Source organism: Equus caballus, chromosome 4 (genome assembly GCF_041296265.1).
Source record: "Equus caballus isolate H_3958 breed thoroughbred chromosome 4, TB-T2T, whole genome shotgun sequence".
In the NCBI taxonomy this organism is placed as follows: domain Eukaryota; kingdom Metazoa; phylum Chordata; class Mammalia; order Perissodactyla; family Equidae; genus Equus; species Equus caballus.
In genome coordinates this window covers 31,481,243-31,487,242 of record NC_091687.1, presented here as the reverse complement: position 1 = coordinate 31,487,242, position 6,000 = coordinate 31,481,243, and the positions used below count along the sequence as shown (strand labels likewise).

General features: G+C 39.2%; 1 long non-coding RNA gene across 3 annotated transcripts in view; it reads left to right on the top strand.

Annotated features, from left to right (window-relative positions):
• The first annotated feature begins 2,683 nt into the window (after nucleotides 1-2,683).
• The window catches only part of LOC111773155 (uncharacterized), a 135,261-nt gene continuing 131,944 nt past the window's right edge, over nucleotides 2,684-6,000 (top strand). For all 3 annotated transcript variants that reach the window (XR_002807385.2, XR_011437779.1, XR_011437780.1), the window contains exon 1: nucleotides 2,684-2,865. This is a non-coding gene — a long non-coding RNA (uncharacterized lncRNA). The remainder of the gene's footprint in view (nucleotides 2,866-6,000) is intronic.

Below are 6,000 nucleotides of genomic sequence, written 5' to 3'. Positions count from 1 at the left end.
ACAAAATGGCTTCCTCCTATACTCCAATATATCCTATTACTTGCCAATTTTATTTGTCAGAGAGGATATAGGAAAAAAGGAATCTTTATAAGCTGCTGGTGGGAATGTAAATTGTGCAGCCACCATGGAAAACAATATGGAGATTTTTCAAAAAATTAAGAATAGAACTATCATACAATCCAGCTATTCCACTTCTGGGTATTTATCCAAAGAACATGAAAACTCTAATTCAAAAAAAAAAATGCGCCCCTATGTTCATTCCTGCATTATTCATAATAGCCAAGACTTGGAAGCAAAACCTAAGTGCCCATCAATGAATGGACAGATAAATAAGATGTGGTATATGTATACAATGGAATGCTACTGAACCATAAAAAAAGATGAAATATTCATTTGGGACAACATGGATGGACCTTGAGGCTATTACACTAAGTGGAATAAATCAGAAGGATAAAGACAATTACCGTATGACTTCACTCATGTGGAAGATAAATATACAAACAAATACATAGATATGGAAAACAGATCGGTGGTTGGCAGAGGGGAAGGGGTTAAGGAGAGGGTGAAAAGGGTAAAGGGGCACATATGTATGGTGACAGATGGAAACTAGACTTTTGATCGTTAACACAATGCGATCTACAGAATATAAAATATGTACACCTGAAATTTATATAATGTTATAAACCAGTGTGACATCAATATAATTAATTAAATTGAGGAGAATTCATACAAACTCTAGATTCCTATTTTCTCTTTTAAAAGTCAGATCTGTGGGCCAACCTGGTGGCACAGTGGTTAACTTCACAAGCCCTACTTTGGCTGCTTGGGGTTCATGGGTTCGGATCCCAGGCACAGATCTACACACTGCTCATCAAATCATGCAGTGGTAGTGTCCCACATACAAAATACAAGAAGATAGGCACAGACGTTAGCTTAGGGACAATCTTCCTCAAGCAAAATGAGGAAGATTCGGGGGCCAGCCCAGTAGCATAGTGGTTAAGTTTTAGCACTCTGCTTTGGCAGCCTGGAGTTCACTGGTTCAGATCCTGGGTGTGTACCTATGCACTGTTCATCAAGCCATCCTGTGGTGGCATCTAATATAGGAGAACTAGAAGGACTTAGAAGTAGGTTATACAACCATATACTGGGGCTTTGAGGAGGAAAAAAAGAGGAATATTGGCAACAGATGTTAGGTCAGGGCCAATCTTCCTCAACAACAACAAAAATGAGATGGGGCCACACTTGGCCTACCTTTCTTCAAGGCAATAATTTGCTCCTCCTGAGCAGTGATAACCTCTTTAGACCACAAATATGATTTTATATCCCTTAGTCCTCTTCAATCATTAAGTTCAATCTAGCCAAATTCACTTGGTTACAGAACTTGACAAATTCACTTAGTTACATAACTTGCCCTATCCCCACAATCATTAAACTTTGTACCCTTTATGCCCAGCTAACTTTATTTCATATAAGCACTATTAAATATCATTTATAACTTGTTAGCATTCATTATTATTAACTGTAATTATGTCATTTTTCACTAAGCACTTTGAGCCCAGAATTAAACCCTGGCATATATTGTCAACTAACATTTGACAAGCGAGCCAAGAATACCCAATGGGGAAAGTATAGTCTGTCCTACAAATGGTGCTGGGAAAAATAGAGGGACATTTATGGAACAATGCAATTGGCTCTTTATCTCCCATCACTCATCAAAATTAACTCAAAATTGATCAACGACTTAAATATAAGACCTGATCCCATGAAACTCCTAGTAAAAAACATAAGTAAGAAGCTCATTAATATTAGTCTTGAAAATAATTTTTAGGGCAGGATGCTGAAACCAAAAACAACAAAAGAAAATATCAACATATGGACTGCATCAAACTCAAAAGCTTCTGCATAGCAAAAGAAGCAATTAACAAAACAAGAAGACAACCTGTAGAATAGAACGAAATTTTTGCAAACCATATATTGGATAAGGAGTTAATATTAAAAATATCAGAGTTTTTAGGAAGATGATAACGTAGATGGACTCTGAACTTACCTTCTCCTACAAACACAACAGATTTGCAACTACTCTTAGAACAAGAGAGAGAACTCTCTCTGAGAAAGAACTGAAAACTGTTAAAAATATCCCCAACAACAAGGAACAGTGCTGATTGTGGTGGAAGAGGCAGAAATTCCTTTCTGGAGCAGAAAATCCACATTTTGATCATGGCACTTCAGCTGGGAGCAATTGTAAGATACGAAGCTTTTTCTAGAGGAGTGGGTGATCTGAGTAGGAGAGCTTTGCCACAATAAGCAGCTTTTGGACTCAGCACGACCAAGATGAGTGTCATAATAACTGGCTTTGCTGGCTATTAACAACAATGGGGAATACCCCCAGAAAAGCTAACAGATATAAGAGGAAGGAAAAGCCTGCTCTTAAAGGGCCCATGCTCAAATTCACTCATTTCTGAAAGCAACCTAATATTACCAGAAAGAAAGGTACACAGTCCTTTGGTGAAAAACTACTCATGTGGTAGGCTCTAGACACATCTCTGCAAGAGGCAAAATGTCCCCAGGCTGGGACCACATCCCCAGGGACTGAGACATTGGCAGTAGCCATTATTGTGACCTCATACAGGCCTGGTGACACAGACTCTGGCAGATGTCATTGGAATACTTCCCCTGGCCTCTTACCACAGGTGTCAGCCCCACCCACTGGAACACAGATTTAATCCAGCTCAGCCAGGACAGGCAACCCACCCTAGGGACTGGCCCTACCCAACAGCAAGCCCTTGGTCAACTTGTGGGCCTGCACAGGAGAGGTGTGTGGAAACCTCTGCCTCGGTGTGAGTGAGTCTGCCTCTGCAGCAAAGGGTGAGCATGAGTGGTGGGCTTGCATGGGCAAAGTGTGGGGCCTCTGTAGCAGGGTGAGTAGGTCCACTTCGGTGGATTGGGGCATGCACAAGAGGCAGGACTGTTGACAGGGTATGTGAACAGTGAGACTTGTCAGCTGCAGCACACTTATGCTTGTCAAACAATCACATTGGAGATTGGCCCCACCTACCAACACCTGAAACAATTGTGTGCTGCCATGCCTGGGGCTGACCCACTAAGCTGCAGTCATGAAAGAGATGAAAATAGCTTTGCAGGGCAGAGGCCTACAGCAATTGTAGGTCCCTGAGCCTAGTAACCAGCCATGCTGGAGGTCTACACACTTAACAGAAACACTGCAACAGGAATGCTATTAGACCTTGTATACAATTGTGCTTTGGCTCCCCATGCCTGATAAAGTGACTGAACGGACAATAGCAGCCACACCCAGCTGACCATTACAATCAGCCAGCCAAGTGGACAGCCTACCCTACCTGTGCACCTGCAGTAAGAGCAAACCTGCCACAACAGAAGGACACATGTAGCCCACACAGGGGACACTCCTGGAACATTTGGAATGGCTGACAAGAGGGAAGCTCACTCTGGGCCTCATAAGGCATCTCTCACATAAGGCCATATCTCCAAAATTGGAACAAATAGCTGCTCTACTTTACACATAGATATAAGCACAGAGAAAGAGGGAAAATAAGGAGGCAAAAGAAAATGTTCCAAATAAGAGATCAGGATAAATCCTCAGAAAAACAACTAAATGAAACAGAGATAAGCAATCTACCTGTTAAAGAGTTCAAACTAATAGTCACAAGGATGCTCACTGATCTTGGAAGAAGAAGAGATGAATTCAGTGAGATCTTCAATAAGGAATTGGAAAATATAAGAAAGAACCAATCAGAAATGAAGAATACAATATTGGAAATAAAAATTTGCTAGAAGGCTTCAATAGCAGAGTAGGTGACATGGAATACAGCAGTGAGCTGGAGGAAAGACTAGAGGAAATACCCAAGGTGAACAGGTAAAAGAAAAAGAATAGGGGCCAGCCCCACGGCTGAGTGGTTAAGTTCACACAGTTGACTTCGGTGGCCCAGGCTTTCACTGGTTTGGATCCTGCGTATGGACATGGCACCGCTCATCAGGTGATGCTGAGGTGGTGTCCCACATAGTACAACCAGAAGGACCTACAACTAGAATATACAACTATGTACTGGGGGTCTTTGGGGAGAAAGAAAAGGGAAAAAACAAGAAAAAGAATAAACAAGAATGAAGAGAGTCTATGGGACCTCTGGGAAAAATCAAGGGCACTAACATCTATATGATAGGAGTCCCAGAAGGAGAAGACAGAGACAAAGGGGTAGCGAATATATTCGAAGAAATAATAAGTAAAAATTTTCCTAACCTAAGGAAGAAAATAGACATTCAGGTACAGGAAGCACAGAGAGCATCAATCAAGATGAACCCAAAGAGGCTCACACAAAGACACCTTATAATTAAACTGTCAAGAGTTAAAGATAATGAGAGACTCCTAAAAGCTGCAAGAGAAAAGCAACAAGTTACATACAAAGGAAACCCCATAAGGCTGTCAGCTGACTTCTCAGCAGAAACCTTACAGGCTATAAACAAGTGGCATGATATATATAAAGAGCTGAAAGGAAAAAAGCTACAGCCAAGAATACTCTACCCAGCAATGTTATCATTCAGAATAGAAGGAGAGAGAAATGAGTTTTCCAGAAAAGCAAAAACTAAAGGAGTTTATCCCCAAGAAAGCAGGCTTACAAGGAATGCTAAAAGGACTTATTTAAGTTGGAAACAAAAGACCACAAATAGGAATAAGGAAATTATAAAAAAAAAAAACAGTAAAATCACTGGCAAAGGCAAATGAACAGTAAATGTAGCAGATCAACCATCTATGAAGCTAATACAAAGGTCAAAGGACAAAAGTACTAAAATTATCTATTTCCATGATAAGAGGATAACAGAAGCACATGAATAAAAATAGTAAAATATCATATCAAAAACATAAAATATCAGAGGAAGGGAATAAAAGAGTTAAGCTTTTACCAAGAAGTCAAACTTAAGAGACCATCAATCTAGTATAGACTGTCATTTACATAGTTTATTATATACGAGCCTCATAGTAATCACAAATCAGAAACCTATAATAAATACACAAATAATTAAGAGAAAAGAACCCAAACATAATACTAAAGAAAGTCATCAAACCATAAGGGAAGAGAGCAAGAGAATAAGACAGGAAGAGAAGAACTATTAAAACATGCAGAAAAAAGTAACAAAGTTGCAATAAATACATACTTATCAATAGCTACTCTGTCAACAGACTTATTGCACCAATCAAGACATAGGGTGGCTGATTGGATAGAAAAACAAGACCTATACATATGTTGCATACAAGAGACCCACATGAGACCTACAGACACTCACAAAGTGAAAGTGAAGGGATGAGAGAAAATATTCCATGTAAATGGCAATGAAAAGAAAGCTGGGGCAGCAATACTTAGAGAAAATAGACATTAACAAAAACTGTAACAAGAGACAAAGAAGGGCACTACATGATGATAAAGGGAACAAACCAACAAGAGGATACAACACTTGTAAATATCTATGCACCCAACATAGGAGCACCTAAATATTTAAACCAATTATTAACAGATATAAAAGGAGAAATAGACAGTAACACAATAATAGTAGGGGAGTTTACTGCTTCACTTACACCAATGGATAGATCATATAAACCGAAGATCAACAAGGAAATATTGGCCTTAAATGACACATTAGACCAGATGGACTTAGTAGATACATACAGAACATTCATCCAAACACTGCAGAATACACATTCTTTTCAAATGCACATGGAACATTCTCCAGGATAGATCACATATTAGACCACAAAACAAGTCTCAATAAATTTAAGCAGATTGAAAGAATATCAAGCGTCTTTTCTGACCACAACAGTGTGAAACTAGAAATCAACCACAGGAATAAAATTTAAAAAGCCACAAATATGTGGAGAGTAGACAAAATGCTACTGAACAATGATAGGTCAAAGGAGAAATAAAAAAATATCTGGACAAAAATAAACATGAAAATATGACATGTCAAAATTTA